This window comes from Dromiciops gliroides, chromosome 4 (assembly GCF_019393635.1).
Source record: "Dromiciops gliroides isolate mDroGli1 chromosome 4, mDroGli1.pri, whole genome shotgun sequence".
Classification (NCBI taxonomy): domain Eukaryota; kingdom Metazoa; phylum Chordata; class Mammalia; order Microbiotheria; family Microbiotheriidae; genus Dromiciops; species Dromiciops gliroides.
The window spans coordinates 327,744,257-327,763,666 of NC_057864.1; the positions used below are offsets into that span (position 1 = coordinate 327,744,257).

The following is a 19,410-nucleotide window of genomic DNA, read 5'->3' on the forward strand; positions in this document are numbered from 1 at the left end:
AGAGCTGACTGAGGACGTATAAGCCCTGAAGTTGATCTGGGATCTGTTTTGATTGGAGGAGAGCTTTGTAACTTCTGGGTGCTCATTGGAGACAAAGAAACAGAATCTTTCTGTTAAGTGAACTTCTTGAGGGGCTTGCACCATCGACAGCTTGAGAGATGGAAATTTCTCAGAGTCTAAATTGTATATCTGAGGAACTTTGCAATTCTTTGGCTTATCACTCAAATAGATTATTTCCCAGCTAAGGGAATGGACCCAAAAAGCAGCAGACCCTAGGCTTAGAGCTGCTGTTCCATTGAAAGAAGATAACACTGCTGTTGACTAAAAGAAGTTAGTACTACTTCCATGTCCCAGGAGTAGGAGAGAAGAGTGCACAGGGAGGCCCAGAATAGGAGTGGTTCTGCCTAGAAGATGACAAGGTGTAGGAGATTCGTCTGATATTACAGATTAGTAGACCACAGCGGTTCTATTTACTATGTCAAGAATCTAGTTCAAAACAACAGATATTTATTTAGTGAGTGTTATATTTAAGGCGAGGATCAGATTGGAATAATGGATGGAACGATGGTCTTTCAGTCAGGAAATCCTGGGTTCAAGTCCCAACATGGATACATACTGGTCAGTGAACTCGGGGAAGCCACTATAAACTTTGTTGCTCCAGACAACTTTCTAAGACTATACATTACAGAGAAGTTATTGATGCATTGGGAGAGGTATTTTCCCTCACGGTTTCCAACACCAAGAAGGCCACAGATCTGGACCCCAAAATGTGTATGGTACTTTAAGAAATGCTAGAGATAAAAACTGAAAGAATAATAACTGCATTTCCTCTCTGTTCCCACTACCCCAGTAGAGTAGAGTAATAAATGCCCTTAGGTGGCACTGGGAACCCTAAGGGCTAGGCATGAAAAAGAAGGAAAAAAGGAAGAGGTAGAAGAAAGTGAGAAATTTGATGTAGAGTGACCAAAGTTACTTTTCCTCCATTAGTGGAAAGGATTCCATTGTCCTTCAGTGTTTCTGTTTTCTGTCAAAGCTGCCCAAATAGTCTTTGCTTCTCTCTTTCCCAGCAGATTGACTCTACCTTCATCTCTTCATCCTGATGTGGGATTATGAAATTGAGTCCACCGATCTTCACTGTCTCTCCATGTTCCACTATTTTCCCACCTGTGAATGTAAGCCATATTCTAGTTCTAGATGCTATGTAGGCTTGGATTTGCCTTCAGTATCTTGAATTGAATGAGCCCCCTTTTAACTATAACCTCTTTACCTTTCTGTCATCCAAGGAGCATGGTTTCATTGGTGGATGATGGAAGTAATCCAGGGCTAAGGTTTGGCAAGGCATGATTGATGATAGGACAAAAATGCAAGAGACTTGAGTGTGGAGGATAGTGCAGAATTGCCTCGGTTCACCAGGATGTAAAGATAGAGAAAAAAGAAGAGTGCAGTTATTGAAGAAGTGATGACTTAAGAAAAGATTGAGGGGTAGAGGGAATTGAGATCAGAGTGTTGATGGAGAACAGGGTTAGGAGCCTTAAGGCACAAGGAAAAAGGGCATGATGAAAGATTAGGATCAGATAAAGCATGTCATAGTTTGGGTAATTTGTATTTTATATCCATTTTTTGTGTGTGGGGCAATGAGGGTTAAGTGGCTTGCCCAAGGTCACACAGCTAGTAAACATCAAGTGTCTGAGGTTGGATTTGAACTCAGGTCCTCCTGAATCCAGGGCTGGTGCTTTATCCACTGCACCACCTAGCTGCCTCACATATCCATTTATTGTTGCAATGTGTGTGGCTGGAGCAATTTATTTTGTGCTGCTCTGGATTTCAGACTTTGTGGTGTTCTGGGATTCCATATAATATAATCCGCAAAAAAGAGCATTTGGACAGTCTCTCCTTCAAACGGGGAAGCCTTCTTTTGTTTGGACTCTGAATAGAGTATCTCCCATGGCACAAGTAAGCACCAGAAATGAATATGTCTCCCTTTTCCAATCCTTGCTTCGTAACAATTATTACCAGATAAGTGAACAAAGTAATCAATGTCATTGCATCTATGATACTACCATCACAGAGTCATATACATTTTTAAGATATGCTTTGGAAACTTCTTGTCTGAGGAAAGTCTTCAAGGCTGCATTTTATTCTACTGAGTCAATTTTTAAAGATCAATAAACAACAGACATGGTGGGCTTTTATACTTATCTGTCACATCTGGAACTCTTGAACATATTTCTCCAGAGGTTGATAGGTTAGGGTGTCAGGTAGCTGCCATTCCAATGTGTCACCTATCTGGGAAAGGTTTTATCATCACAAACTCACCTGAACTAGAAGGGTTATCTGTCCCACCCCCATGGAGCTAGCGAGGAGAATTCAAGTTTTTTTCTTCTGTCTAGAACCAATAGGTCTAACTTTGTGAAAAAGGAAATCCTCACCCGGGAGCTTCCTATAGAAGTCCCCTAGTTGATCTAGAATGAAAGAATGGAATAAAATAGAGAAGGATGGTATTGCAGCCAGGTACTACCCACAAATTTCTCTTGATCATGGTGTCTGTATTTAAGTTCCTGAAATAACCTCCATGAATTCTTATTTTACTAGCTGAAAGAGGGTTGGATGGTCATTCCATATTCTATTCACTCATTCCTGTTGCAAGTATTTAGACCTCTTTAGTTACAGTGCTAGATTCTAAAGACAATTAACTGTTTGTTCTAGGTCAATCAGTTTATGTATACATATACACACATAGACATGTACATAAAATATGTATATTTCTAGGTAGGACATTTCTATCATCAATCTATCTATCATTTCCATTGTATAAGGCTTTGCAACAACAGCAACAACAAACAACAAAACAAAACTTATTAATGGGATTCTAGGGCAGCAAAGCAGCTTGAAACTCCAGATGGCTGATAAAGTCTGAAAACAGGCCGTTTCACCCTGTAGTGCCATTTTCTGAAACTGATTCTAGCTTAACAGCTGTACAAGAACTCAGTAACAGACGGGAATACTTGACATATTTATAAACAGGAAGAAAATATTTCCAGTGCTCAGAGGCACAAATAATCATTTCAAAAGTAACATAATATTGTCAAACACTGGGGGACGAGGGCTGATATGAGTCCTATCACTTGGCACCCTTCATCTTCTAAATATATATTTTAGTATCTTCCACAATTTCTGTTTTAATTTACTAACATGCCCCTCAAAGGAACTTTGGTTTGACCTCTCAGTAGGAAAGGTAGGAAAGATAATTTTTGATTTTACTTATTCCTTGCCATATCCATTAGATTTCATAGACAGCCATATAGTCAGTCAACAATCATTTATTAAGTGCTAACAATGTGCAAGGTACTGTGCTAAATGCTGGGGATTCCCTGCCCTCAAGAAACTAATTTTAAATTGAGGATACAATATGCAAACAACTATGTACATATAAAATATATACAAGGTAGCTGGAACCTAATCTCATAAGGAATACATAGATCATGGCTGTATTTTAGACTGCGTACATCTAAGTCCAACTCTATTTGGATCTATGAGATTTTAAAATTAGGATTTTTCCCCTTCAGAATTAGTTGCCATGGTAAGTCCTCTTGTTAGGGACTTAGACAGCCAGTACCCATACTCTGAAGTTCACTCTGGTGTCAGAAGTCTGTCAAAAATAACTGTTTTTGATTCCCTTTTTATGGTTTCCAGGTATAAATCTACCTGTTCTCCTTCTTCCCCTTTCTGTCATATTGTCACTTTTTATTTATCAATCCATATCCATTATCTATCTATCTATCTAAATTTGAGGTTCCTTCTCTTAGGCCTATAGAGAAACAGAGCCCCCTTGCATAGCTTCTACCCCAACTACTCTTTCTATTTAAGACACATTTTGTGAGATTTTCTAAGAGTTTTAATTACTAGAAATCATGGGGAAACTGAAATAATTGTCCAAGTTTACATTGAAGTTAATGCTGGATTAAGGGGGTATAACTAACATATTGTGAGTAGAAAAATAATTTATTTCAGGCAAAACCATCATGTGAAACATATGCTAATTCTTTCTGCTTTCTATTCCCCTTTATAGACACACATGACAAGGCCATGGCCCATTGCTATATGAATTCCTTCCTGATTTCTGCCTTTCCCTGTAGCTTTATTTGCTCTATTACTTTATATAGGCAGCTCAGAAAATCTAAGTACAAATCCTAAACCTGGGCAAGTAACTTAACCTCTCTTGGCCTCAGTTTTACCATCTATGAAGGTCAAATGAGATAACATATCTTTCTGAGATCATTGACATAATTTCTTATACCACAGTAGTATTATTTCATCACAATCATATACCACAACTTGTTTAGCCATTCTCCAATTGATGGACATCCCCTCAATTTCCAGTTCTTTGCCACAACAAAGAAAGCTGCTATAAACATTTTAGAACATATAGGTTCTTTTCCTTTTACCCTAATCATATTTGGAAATAGACCTAGTAGTGGTACTGCTGGGTCAAAGGATATAGGCAATTTAATAACTCTTTGGATATAACTCCAGATTGCTCTCCAAAATGGTTTGTATCAGTTCACAATTCTACCAACAGTAATATCAATATTATTTTAAGAACAACTTTGAATGAATAAGTCATTTTGACTATTATAAATGCCCAAATTAACTACAAAGGACATATGAAGGAAGATGTCATCAGCATCCAGAGAAAGAACTGATAAATAGAAGTATGTATAGAATGATTTTACATATATACATACATACATACATGCATACAAGCATACATCACATACATTTGTGCCTAATGGTAGCCATCTCTAAGAAGGGGGGAGGAAGGGAAAAAAGAGAAAAAAAGAAATTTACATGATAACTTTATTATACATTTTAAAAGAATAGCAAGCTGTACATAATAGATTTGCAGTTTATATGCAATCTTTTTATTATACTATGCTATGGAAATGCTTGCTTTATTCCATAAATTAAAAATTAAAAAAAAATGTGAACATAAAATATTTTTCAAATGTATGATTAAATAAATTATTAATTGAATATTTATGCTATATCTAATTATTATGTAGCATTCTGTTTACCTTTCTACTTTTCTTCAGAATAGTTCTTTTCCTTGACCCTGTTAATTGTCTCTAATCATCAGTATGATTCACCCCATTCCTGGACAGAATGGATATTTAATAGTAGTAATGCAACCTGGGAAAAGTTGTTAAATTATTTTTTAAAATCTTAAAAGTTTTAGAAATATAATATTAAATCAAATATATCATTAAATAATTAAATCAAATATAACACAAATATATAAATACTAAATGATCATATAAATATAAATATATAAATATATAAAACATTATTTTATATTTAAAACCTCTCTCTATATAGACTGTGCTTTTAAATTTTGTTTTTTTATTGCTTTTGTTTTGCTAACTTAGAACAGGGGTTCTCAATGTTGTCTGTGAAACCCTGGGGGTTCTTGAGACTCTTTCAAAGAGTCTGTGAGGTCCAAACTATTTTTACAATAATATTAAGATGTTATTTGCCTATGAAAATATTCCTCCCCTTTCCAAATGCATATCTCTGTGAGGCTAGTTTTTCTTCATACTACAATAAACATTTGACTCACATAAATAGAAGCTCTTTGGAGTCCTTGATAACTTTTAAGTGTTAAGGGGTTCTGAGACCAAAAACTTTGAGAACTACTGTGCTAGAAGGACTCAATGAGTTTTAGTTACATTTCTGAGCAACTAAGCCGACTTCTGTCTAGATCTCATTTTCCCCCCTAGACAAGACATTGATTTTAGGCCCTTTCCTGACAGACCTGTATATAGAGGTCTGTTCACATAGGCTCTGTCTCAATGCAGAAAACTATTCCACCACATTAAAAAATTTCAAGGGTAATTTGTTTTGGTTGGAGCTATATGGAAGGAGCAAAGCCCTCTCTAAGTAAAACCTACATTGTCCTTTGCTCACCAGTCCCAACGTGGAAAACCTCTTAAAGCCTGCCTTTCTCACAAGTGCCTCTTCTAAGTATCTGAGTTGATTGTATTTTTAGTTCAACTTAACTCAGGTTTTCAACATAACTTGACATTCATCTTATTAGTAGGTCTTTTTCAAAGTGTCGACACTACTGTTAGTCTTGAATGGCCTTGAATAGCTCTTTTAACATGGAAACATTCGTCTGGCTTTTCACATATGGGCAGGTTTCCCCATATGTGCTTAAAGAAGAGCCCAAAGTTTCTTTTACTTCAATGAAACATATGTTAGCATAATTCAAATGGCTCAAGTGCTGCATAATAGGTTAAAAATATATTGCTTAGGGAATAAAAGTTACTATAAATGTTTCATGTTTCAGCTGTTCTCCATAGAGATTTAGAGGAATATGATTTTTTTCTTTCTTTGATAGAGGCCAGTTTGAAGAATTGTAGTAAAGGCCAACCAAGCTCTTTTTTATTTAGCTCTGTGTGATCTTGGCCACAGACACATGATGCTCACATTCAATAAGGTTACATTCTAAAAGAATTATAACAAAAAAATAGGGAAAAAAATTCACTCCAACATTCCCTTCCATTTATACAGATCAGAATGCATTCCTAGCATTGTGAAATTAAACATCAAACTATCCTCACAAAATAGAAAGAGGGAAGATAATCATTCTATTTTTTACTAAGGAAACCACAGGCCTATGAGCCATCCTCACCCCCCCCATTGGGAATAACAATAACTCCTGCACTAATTACAACTATTATGTTATTATTAGATGTTATTATTAGATAGCAGAGAACAGTGTAAAATATTTCCATTATAGTAGGCTTCTTTTTAAATTCTTTAATATAAAGATCTGACTCTATTAATCACTTTATAATAAAGAATTTTTTAAAAAGAAGGAAAAAAGTTCTGCAAAACTAAACAACATATAAAAAATCTGATATTACAGGAAATGTTCCAAACTCTGGATTCCTCATCTCTGCAAAGAAGTGGTAGGAGGATCTTATCACATCTAGCCTTTTTGGCTAATCTTGGTCATTATAATTTTGTAGCATTTAGTTTTGATTTTTAAAATTTGATTTTTAATTTGATTTAATCTAATTTTTATTTAATTAAAAATTTTTTTAGTTTTGATTTTTGCTGTTTTCTTTACTCATACTGTTGTAGTCATTATGTATATTATCTTCCTAGTTCTGTTTATTTTGAATAAATTCATGTTAGTCCTTTCATGCTTTTCTGGATTCATCAAACTTATAATTTCTTATGGCAAAATGACATTTCATTACTTTTGTGTACTAGAATTTGTTTTAGAAATTCCCCAATCTAAGAGCATTTATTCTATTTCTAGTTTTTTGCTGCCAAAAAAGAGCAGCTATAAATATTTTGCTCCATATGAGGCCCTTTTTGCCATAGATTTCCTTGGATGATACACCTAGCAGTGAAATCTCAGGGTCAGGGAATTTTAGGCACATCCTTTTCATAATTACAAATTAATTTCCAGAATGGTTGGACCAATTCACAGCTCTACCATAAGTGCATTATTTTGCCCATTTCCCCACAACCCATCTAATATTAATTATTCCTATCATTTATCATTTTTGCCAATTTTCTAGGTGTTAGTTGAAACTATAGGGTTGTTTTGATTTGTTTTTCTTTTTATTGGTGCATTCTTTGGAACATTCTTTCATATAGTTATTAATAGTTTGCAATTCTTTTGAGAACTGCTTGTTTATATCCTTTAGTTGTTTATCTATTGGGGTCCTGACTTTTGCTAATTTTTGTTAATTGTCTAGGTCTTGGAAATCAGGTTCTATTCAGAGATATTTTATGCAAGACTTTCATTTAAAAACAGAAGTGGAAAGCTACCATAAGGGGGAATATGATGATAGCCACTGGAAAATTGGGAAAACACCTGGCTTCAGGCTAGCAGCCAGATGTCCAGGCATGGGTAGTGGAAGGAAGACTGCATAAACTCCCAGGGGGTGTTGCTTCCTCTGTTGAAATTCTCTTTTAAGTATGAAAAAACATTTCTTCCTATACCTTTGCAAAGGAGATGAGGCCATGGTGTAGAACATTGCATATATTGTCATATTTTTTTGGATGGATCCATCAATTTTGTTGAATTTTTTTCTCTTCCATTTTCTTTTAAAATGATTTATTATAGGACTCTCTAGGAGGAAGAGAGGGAGAAAAATGGGGGCAAATCTAGGTGAAGTAAAAACAAAAGACATTAATAAAAATCCATTTAAAAATTCTTTTCCTTCAATCTCCTACTGAGGTATCACCTCTTCTATGAAGTTTAGTCTGATCTTCTGAGCTGAAAATCCATGTTTGGATTTTCCTAGAATGTGTTGCTGGATCTATCCTTTGTCCCCATCATATATTCTACTTATCAATATACATCTCATATCTTCTTCCAGTGCCTGGTAGATTGTAAGCTGCTTGAGGAGAGGGGTATTACTCTGGTCATGGTAGGAAATTAATAAACATTTGTTGGTTGAACTGAATTAAAGGCTTTGCAACACAAAGCTTTTCATGGATACAGGGTAGGCCAAATCACTACCCTGAAGACATTGAAAATAAAATGTTAGAAAATAGTGGGTGACATTTAAAAATTTTATATCTATCTATCTATCTATCTATCTATCTATCTATCTATCTATCTATCTATCTATCTATCTATTTATTTCAGGGCAATGGGGATTAAGTGACTTGTCCAGGGTCACAGAGCTAGTAAGTGTCAAGTGTCAAGTTCCCTTTTTTCTGTTACTCCTTATAAACCCTGTCCTCAGTCCCCCATCTTTGGGATCAAAGCATCTTGCTTTGTTATACCAAGAGCTATAGTTCCTCTGTCCCAATTAAAGACCTTATTTCTCCTATATTGATTATTTCATTAATTTACAGGTTAACAGCTCAAATAAGATCACATTTGGAAAAGTGTTTTGCAAATTTTAAAATGCAATGCAAATGGTAGTTATAAATTCTGATCCCCAGGAAAGAATGGCTTATAGAAGCCTTTATTAAGTGGGAAAGCTCTATAGCTTCCCTTCCATAGTTATTCCTTGGGGTTGGTCAGTGTACTGTTTCTCTGGGAAGGAGGTGATGGCAACAGAGTAAGCAATAATAATGTTTATGGGTCTCCTGTCTTGTGGCTGTGCTTAGTGATCGCCAGAAGGGAGAATCCTTGATCACACAGAAATTTAGATAACACCTAAGGGCTATATCTGAAAACGCCAGCTGACACTCGGCCTTATTACTCTGGGGAACATGTCTGAGAAAGTCCTAGGTACTACACAGATGAATCTATACAGACAATCTTCATTCTTAACATGAAAGGGGGAGAAACAGAAAGACCATCTTTTCTTATTTTAAACAATTAAGAAATTGGTAATTGTGTATACATTGATTTTCACCATCTCTGGTTCAAAATTTTGTCATCAGACTTTTTTTTCCCAATCAATTGGGGAAAAGAGCTTCAAAACTCCTTAACTTAGCATGAAGACTGTCAAAGACTTCAATCAGAGAGAGACAGACACACACACACAGACGAGGTGGGGGGGGGAGAGAGTCAGAGGGAAAGGGAGAGTCAGAGGGAGAGAGAGTCAGAGGGAGAGGGAGAGGGAGAGGGAGAGGGAGGAGACGGAGAGTGAGTGTCAGAGTCAGAGTCCTGCCAGGTCTTTTTTTTTTTTTAGTGAGGCAATTGGGGTTAAGTGACTTGCCCAGGGTCACACAGCTAGTAAGTGTCAAGTGTCTGAGGTTGGATTTGAACTCAGCTACTCCTGACTCCAGGGCCGGTGCTCTATCCACTGCGCCATCTAGCTGCCCCTGCCAGGTCTTTAAAAAAAAATGCAGTACAGGGCCAGCTAGGTGGCACAGTGGATAGAGCACTAGACCTATATTCAGAAGGACCTGAGTTCAAATCCAGCCTCAGACACTTGACACTTACTAGCTGTGTGACCCTGGGCAAGTCACTTAACTCCCACCGCCCTGAAAAAAAACAAAAACAGGAAAAAAAGTATGCAGTACAGTCTCCTCCAAGAAGCATGAGATGTGATGACAATTTATCCTGTATCTCCACCTGATTATATAAATTGATGCAATCTCACTATTGAACTCTATCCCAGCAAGATTTTTTAAAAGGACCAGAAATTTTGAAAGAAAAAGAGTGGAGAGAAAGGAAAAGGGAAGAAAGGAGGAGGGAAGGAGGGAGATGGCTTCCCAAATTTCAGTCTTTCATGAAATCTATTTACTTAAAATCAGCCCCTTCCTTTTGGTGTAGCTCAACACACCAAAATTGGACTATGATATTATCTTTTTTGACTTGAGCCCCTACCCCATTTCAGCTAAGAAGTTCTAAAGTCATCTAAACTCAGTCCAAAACATGGGACAAGGAATAAGCATTTAAAAGGTAAAATATTTAATTAAAACTAAAACAATTAGCAAAGGAATAGGAAAAACAATCTTAGCACATAGACTCTAGGGATTAGGCTTTCATGTCTTAACTAACAGTAAAGTTGGGGGCAGCTAGATGGCTCAGTGGTTAAAGCTCTGGCCCTGGATTCAGGAATACCTGAGTTCAAATCCGGCCTCAGACACTTGACACTTACTAGCTGTGTGACCCTGGGCAAGTCACTTAACCCCCATTGCCACGCCAAAAAAAAACAAAAACCCAACACCCCCCCCCCAAAAAAAAAACAGTAAAGGAAAACAATATGTGAGACATAGTCTGGTGTGAAGAAGGTATAGCAAAATTGCTGATGTAATTAGATTAAAATATATTATGTAAATAATAATAATATTAATAACAACAGCTGTATCAGCTCCCATGGGTTCAATTCCCATTTTTATTTTGGTTACTCTCAGGTCTTCCTTTCCTGCCTCAATATCTCTGCTGATATCCAATCTCCCATCTCCAACTGCCTTTCAGATATTTTAAACTGAATATCCAGTAGACATCATAAACTCAATATGTCCAAAACAGAAATCATTGTCTTTCTTCCTAAATCCTCTTGCCCCTCCTCCCATTCCTATTACTGTGGAAGACATCATCCTTCTAGTGCCTCAGGCTCCCCTACTTCTTCTCAAACACTAATATCTGGAAAATAATAATTTTCTCTGTCTCCATGCCTCCCTGCACCCATTCAGATTTACAGTCTGATTTTCTGATCAGACAACTAGAATGTGTTTCTCATGCTCAGGGTTCCCTTGGAGAAGTAGCATGTGTTGGATATTCCTGATCTTATGTGTTTTGAACTGCAAAAGCTGAGATCAAGGTGGTGAGGATTGCCAGGGGAATATGCCAGTGATGGAAAAGGCATGTCCTTAGCTCTGCTTCAAAGTGTTCTTCTGATGCATCATTAGAAAAACTGCTCCCTTTCTCTAGGTGAGGATCTGTATGAAAGGCTCTTAATTTATTAACTATATGTCCTTAAGTGAGTTCCCTTAAGGATCAGGCATTGGCCTTAGAACATATAGTTCTCCCCCGCAACCAACACCTCCTCCTTAAATACCTGACCCATCCTGCTCTGTTTAGAGGCAGAGAAGCAACAAAGTAACACAATACATAGAATGATGGACTTGGCATGAGGAAGACCTGAGTTCATATTCTGCCACATACTTCTCAAATTCAGCTGTATGAGCTGGTCAAGTACCCTATCCTCTTTCAAGTTAAGTCAAATCAACAAGCATTTATTAAACATCTGCTCTGTGCCTGTCACTGTGTGCTGAGCTTTGGTGATAAAAAGAAGGGCAGAAAATAGTCCCTGCTTTCAAGATGCTCACAATCTAATGGGGAAGAAAAGAAGCAAGCACCTATGAATGAACACACACACACACACACACACACACACACACACACACACACACACACACATATACACATAGTTTATTCATAGGTGCTTACTTTTTCCCCTACAGCATACAAATATGATATATGTATACATACACACACATACACACACACACACATATACATATACACATTATAAATTAGAGACAGAGAGACAGCAGTAGAATTAAGGGGGACTGGAACGGACTTTGCAGGGGCAGGATTTTAACTGAGACGAAGAAATTCAGGAGGTGGAGAAGAGAAGGCATATGTGGCAGTCAGTGAAAATGAAGTCAGAGAACAGAGTACAAGGAACAAGAAGGAGGACAGTGTTGATGGTTTGTAGAGTAGTATATGAAAGGGACTCGGGCCTAAAAAGATTATAAAAATAGGAAGGGGCCAGATATGGGGGGCTCTGAAAGGCCAAAAGAGGATTTTATATTAAGTCATGGAGTTAATAAGGAGTCACTGCAGTTTGTTGAATGAGGGTAGACGGGTATGGTCAGACCTGCATTTGAGGAATTTCACTGTGATGGGTGAGGGGCTATGGACTGGAGTATCCAGATTCTGGAGAAAAGGAAATGAACTAAAAGCCTATTGCAACGGTCCAGCCACAACGTGATGAGTGCCTGCACCAGGTTACTGGCAGTGTCAGAGGAGAGATGATGCACCCATGACAAATGTTTCGAAGTTAAAATTGACGGGAAATAGGTTATGTGTGAGGGGGTGGTGTTGAGAAAAAGCAAGGAGTCAAGGATGACACTTAGGGCTGGGAGGATGAATGAAGAAAGAAAGCAGCATATACTGAATGTTTGCTATGTACAAAGCACTGTGCTAAGAGCTAGGGACACAAATAGAAAAATCATATTAGTCCCTGATCTCGAGGGGTTCACCTTCAAACGGAGGAGCCAACACGTGAAAACTATTTCAGCTACAAGTCAGATGGAAAGGTTCCATGTTCCTTAGGGTTCAGTGGTAAAGTTGATGATAATGCCTTTACATTAATGCCATTTCCACTGATAAAAATCATTAAATTCTCATGTGAACCATTTGACAGTGCCAAGGACTTTGGTGGCAAGAACTTTTCTTTCGGCATCTTCAGAAGCTGGAGCTGTAGTATCTGCCTGCAGGAGCAGTTGCTACAGCACTAAAAGCAAGACTCCTGGGCTGTCTCCATTGGTCAGAGTCAGGTCAGAGTGGTAATGCTTGGATTTTCCTGGCACAGCCTAATTTATCTTTCCTTCGGAATGCCTTGCTTCTTCAGCTAGGTTGTGTTGCTTGCCCTGTGGCTGGCAGTTGGTGGGGACGATTGGCCTCTTCTCCAGAGGAGTTGTTTGCACAGATGATGTCATTGAGGGATAGACTGGAAGCAGGATTCTAGTCTAGGGGGTGGTTCTCCCAGGGTTCTTCTGCTTCTGTGGCTCAGTGACAATTGGTCAGCAATTATTGCTTCTGGTGGTGAAGAAAGTAAGGCCTTATCTATAATTATTTTCCCCCTTTATGATGGCTTCAGGAGCTACGGAAGTAGCTCTGGTGGCTCAGAGCACTGTTATTCCTAAGGCTCTTCAGTTTAGAGCACTGGGTTTTCTCCATTGTGCTCTATAGAGAGATGGTGGTTAGGTTGGTAGTGATTGTTTGACTTGCCTGGCACATATTGCTTCCTCTTTCTCCTTCAGGGTGCCTTGCTCCTTCAGATATGCTGGCTTGAATGTCTTGTGGCTTGGGAATAACTGGCCCCCCTTATCTACAGGATGATAGTTTACTTGACAGTAATTGGGAAGTGAAAAATTGGGGAGGATTTTGGGGGAAAGGATGAGTGCAGTTGCCATAAACCTTCAATTTGTAAAAAATCGAAATATCTGTGGAACACAATCAAATGAAGTGCAATAAAATGAGGTATGCCTGTAATATCTGGCAAGCATATTACCAACCTTATAAAAGCACTATATTAATGGTAGGTGTCATTGAAATCACAGCAGACAGAGAGGTGGATTGTTCCCCTTCTCATGTGCTTCTGTTTAATTTTATCAATAGGCTCCTGTACAAATTCATCACCTAGAATTGTTTTGTGACTATCCGGAATCTATAGGAATAGACAACAGTTGATAAAAAAGAGACCTTGGTGTTTTAATGAACTGAAAGTTCAATAGAAGTCCACCATCTGACAAAGTGGCCAAGAAAGTCAAGGTGATGTTTAAGGCACACAGTCTAGAAAACAGGAGCTGATAGTTCTGTTGCACTGAGCCCTGATCAGACCACATATGCAGGAGGCAACACTTTTTTAAACTTATGCTTTTAACCTTACACTATTTTGACCTACTACATATTACAACATGCATTTATTTTTTATTTTTATTTTTTTATTTTTTTGGTGGGGCAATGAGGATTAAGTGACTTTCCCAGGGTCACATAGCTAGTACGTGTCGTGTCTGAGGCCGGATTTGAACTCGGGTCCTTCTGAATCCAGGACTGGTGCTTTATCTACTGCTCAACCTAGCTGCCCCCTACAGCATGCATTTAGCTAGACAGTATCTGATCTTCACCACAAGCCCAGGGGCAGAGGATTCCTGGATGTACAGATGGATGGGCACAGTGCAAGTTCATAAGGAGTGCCTGCTGGCCAAAGCCCTGAGAAGGAAAGGTCAGCCTAACAAATCTTCCAGTTCTGACATTCTCTTCCCTTTTTCTTCATCCCATTTTCCTTGATTCCCCTGTGTTTTGACTCTTCATTTCCAGTTTCTCCAATTTATTTCCTGGATTTCTTTGTTAGGTAACATATGGTTTTTTTGCCTCCAGAGATCTTTTGCCTCGGCATACATTACCTCCTTTGCTGGCTGTCAGTGCCTTCTACCACCAGCTGAGAGCATTCCCCATGTTCCTAAAGGATAACCCTTTGTGGGGAAGACCTCAGGGGAAGGTACAGAATCTTAACTCAAGGAGCTGTAGCCATGAAGTACAGAACTCTAAGGCTGACTATAAGTGTCTCTTCATGGAAGTCGCCAGCCTCTGGTTATAGCTGGCTATCACCCAGGGAAAGGAGATGTGTTCCAGCTGTAGTTGGAACATGCTATCCACCCTTGTGCCAGTTGGTATTGTCTGCCAGAAAAAAAAATCTGGCCAACTGGAAGAGATGTGTAAGTTCTTAGCCCAGATCAAAGTACTTCCAAATTTGTCCCCCCATGAATTCCTCAATGACTAAGCCAAAGTTGTTCTGATAATCTCCCATTTATCAGGGCCTGCACTTCATAGGTGAAGTCTTTGGGAATGGAATAAAGAACTCTGCATAGATGGTCATGTTAATTTTTTTTCCAGGGGTGGAGGATACCACACAAGGCCAGGGAAAGGTCACAAAATCACATAGTTAGAGTGGGAAGAAACCTCCGAGGATACCAGCAGCTATAAGAGTATCCTTTATCCTGAAGAGGTAAATAGCTTTAGTATCTAAAGATGACATATATCCTTTGACAGTGGTGCAGTGTAGAGTGCTGGGTCTGGAGTCAGAGAGCATTATCTTCCTGAGTTCAAATCTGGCTTCAGACTGTGTGTGTGAGAGACTATCTGTGTGACCTTGGGCAAGTCACTTAACCCTCTTTGACTTAGTTTCCTCATCTGTAAAATAAGCTGTAGAAAGAAATGACAAAGTACTCTAATATATATGCCAAGAAAAACCCAAATAGGGTCATGAAGAATTGGACAAGACTGAAATGACTTGTCAGCTTCAACTGGTTTTCTGACTTCCTATTCCCCTGAGTGTGTAGTGCTGAGACAGGTTACAAAATCAAGGCAAGTCTGAGCTTTTATGCTTGTTTTATTTTCTTCTCCCATATATTTCATATTCAAGGAAAACTAATAGAATGAGTTAAATGTACAATAAGGCAAATAATATCCCTGGGGAGAGAAGATCTTAGAGAGTGCTAATAAAAAGCTGAAAGGAAGAGACAGGAACATATGCCTTCCCCGTCTTGAGGTTGGTCATTTAAGTGTCAAAGGCCAAAGCATGAAGCTTTAAAGTGGGGGGGGCAAATTCTGGGGTTCTCTTCCATTATACAAGGATGGGATGAGCTTGACACGTGCTCTTATATGGTAAAGGAGTTAACAGTTTAAGACCTAAATATATGGAGGTATTTGGAAACATTATCTAGATCATGATTGCCAACAGTCAGATTTAGGATCTTAGATAAAGGCAGGGTTAGGCCACAGGTTCACAGAATGAAAGTTGGAAGGGCCTCTGACTGACCCATAATTAAGCAAGAATCTCTTTTATATTATCCCCCTGAAGAAATATTCAACAAACTTTTTGTTTTGTTTCTTTTTTTGGGGGGGGGTGAGGCAATTGGGGTTAAGTGACTTGCCCAGGGTCACACAGCTAGTAAGTGTCAAGGGTCTGAGGCCGGATTTGAACTCAGGTCCTCCTGAATTCAGGGCTAGTGCTCTATCCACTGTGCCACCTAGCTGCCCCTCAACAAACCTTTTCTTAAAGAGCTTTTTATTGAGGATGATTCTATACCCTCCCAAGACAGCCCATTCTTCTTTTGTATAGTTTTGTTAATTAGGAAATTTTTTCTAATATCAATTGAAATCTGTCTCACTGACTTTCCACTCATTGCTTCTGGTCCTGCCTTCAGTGGCCAAGCAGAATCAGTCTTATTTCTTCTCTGTCTTCCACATGATAGTCTTTTAATTAATTGAAGACATCTGTTCCCTTGAAGTTCTCTCATCTCCAGGCAATCATTGCATGGCATGGTCCCCAGTTCTCTTATCATCCTGCTTGCCCTTCCCTGCACACTGTCCAATTGGTTCATGTGCTTCTGAAGATGAGGCAATCAGACTTAATACAAAAATTCAGATCTAGTCTGACCAGGGCAGGGAACAACTACTGTGTTTTGGACACTGCTCTTAAGCCTAAGACTGCATCGGTCTTTTGGGCTGTCATCTCACATCATCAAAATCCCCAAGATCTTTTGCAAGACAGCTCTAATGGATCAATTTGTCAAGGGGCTTACATACACTTAAAATGTTGATACACTTAAGTATCAACATATGAGATGGGTAACCAGGTCCACAAGGATGTAAATTTATGACCAGGGGTGTGCTGGAGCCAGTTAGAACCAGCTTGTAAAAAATCAATTGTTAAATTTTCAGTATGAACATATAACCCTCAGAAATTGGCTTGATTAATTTTGTAGATTGTCTAAACTTGACAAAGTGATGGAGACTGTGTGTATTTTCCTTTGGAGAACTGGTGGTTAAACATTAACTAGCACACACCTACTGGTAGTCTACAGTCCCTAAAGACTGACCTGGAGGGGCCCATGAAACTAGACAAGAACTTCTCTAGCTTGATTTGACCAGAATAGTCCAGGGAACTAGGGGACAGACCATGCTATATATTACATGGCCAATTTCTGTTGCTAATTGCTTGTCCGTAGGAATTAGAAATCAGAAGTGAACTCAACTAGTTTGCTTTGGATAGACACTATATGCAGACTATACAAAATGCATGCTCAGTAAGTCTTTTTAAGTGCCTACTATGTACCAGGCACTGTTCTAAGTACTGGTGATAAAAGAAAGGTAAAAATTTCTGATCTCAATGAGTTCAGATCTAATAGGGGAGACAACATGTAAAGAACTATATACAAATAGATTATGTACAAGATAAATGGGAAATGATCAACTAAGAGAAGGCATTAGAATTAAAAGGGATCAGGAAAGTCTTCCTGTAGAAGGTGGGATTTCAAGAAAGGCAGGGAATCCAAGAGGGAGAGATGAGAAGAGCATTCTATGCATAAGGGACAGCCAGTGAAATGCCAGGAGTTGGGAGATGGCTCAATAAGTGTTTGTTCAATTGAGATGAGTAGGCAGCTATAGACGGGATCTGGGAAAAAAAAAAGAATTCTTCATCTTTTCCTCCATTTTTTCTAGTACAACCAATATGGGAATTCTGGGATAATAGAAGCCATGACCCTAGACTAACAGATTTCTTTGAACACTCAGATCCATCATAGTAACAGTGCAAAGGGAGGACAGGAGTGCTAACTGTACTGCTTTTGTGGCCTCTAATTGGATATCTTTTTCACTCCCTCTTTTTCATCTCAACTGCTGTTCTTTCTCCTCACCATGTATATATTTGATAAAGATTATTAGTCTTCTTCCTTACTCTTACCCCTTAAGTACTCTGATGGAAGTGGCAGTACAATCTGATGGCCTCTCTCTTCAATCAAATTAATTGATCATCGAGTATTTAATAAGTGAACTATTTTGGTGACAAACAAGCAACAGTGAGAGAGTCCCTATGTATGCTTACATTTTGTCAGGGGAGATATTTACGCATGTAAATTTATTCAAAATAAAAACAAGGTAATTTGGGAAAAGGCATTAGTAATTAGTAGAGTCTGGAAATCTTCCATATAGAAGGTATTTTGAGTTAAATTTTGAAGGAAATGGGATTCCAAGAGACAGAGGGGAGGAGGGAGTATATTATAGGCATGGGAACTATTTAACATTTTCTAAAAGTACTGATGTTATCAAAATCATCCTAGGGGAATGACTCTACTTGTGTTCTCTCCCTCCTTCTCCCAGGCCTACAAGATTACATTCTCTCCGCTATATTGGTATTAGTATATTGAAGGAAGGTAGGCCACTTTTGGACCAAATGTTCCATGTAGATGGTATACACAAAGGAAAGAAAGGTAAATGAAGTCCAGGCCAATTGAGTCACTTTCCTTCATCTCCCTCTACCCCACCACCAGCCTTACACGCTGGGCTAGATGAACATTCAATACCCTTTTCAATAGACTCTGAACTCTCCAACTGTCCAATTCTCTGGGTGTAGGTATTGTTGGGCTCAGAGGCCTCTGGCAATTATCTGAACATGGGAATGTCCTAACTGGAGGAGTTCCTCAATCAACTTAATGTATACCTTTTGTACAATGATAGAACTAATGAATGGGTACCTCCTTAGTATCTATTCCTGGTTTTCTAGGGAGGTTAACATATTGCAATGCAGCGGTTCTCCCTCTCTCCTCTCTCCTCTCTCCTCTCTCCTCTCTCCTCTCTCTCCTCTCTCTCCTCTCTCTCCTCTCTCTCTCTCTCTCTCTCTCTCTCTCTCTCTCTCTCTCTCTCTCTCTCTCTCTCTCTCTCTCTCTCTCTCTCTCTCTCTCTCTCTCTCTCTCTCTCTCTCTCGGGGCGAGCTGAGCCGGGGCACGCCGAGCCATAGAAAAAATACAAAAAGGATCCCATCCCTCAGTTGAAGGCTAGCCACACAGATAGATAAGAATTTCCCTATGGGAAAGTTTCCTACAAAGTAAAAACAGGTCCTAGTGAAAGTCTTCTCTTCCTGAGCATTTTATGACCCTAATTACCTAATTAATGGCCTTCCCGGTGGGGCGGGGCGGGCCGGGGGCACCAAGCCGGGGCGTGCAGAGCCGGGGCGCTCCGAGCCAGGCCGGGGCGCACTGAGCCGGGCCGGGGCGTGCCGAGCCAGGGCGGGCCGTGCCGGGCGTGCCAGGGCGTGCCGAGCCGAGCAGGGGCGTGCCCAACAGAGCAGGGGCGTGCCGAGCCGGGGCGCGCTGACCCGGGCCGGGGCGCGCTGACCCGGCACGTGC

At 39.2% G+C, this 19,410-nt stretch overlaps 1 protein-coding gene across 1 annotated transcript in view; it reads right to left on the bottom strand.

Annotated features, from left to right (window-relative positions):
- The window catches only part of LOC122755092 (proline-rich protein 36-like), a 43,124-nt gene that overhangs the window by 14,984 nt on the left and 8,730 nt on the right, over positions 1-19,410 (bottom strand). The gene's annotated exons all lie outside the window — the stretch shown is intronic.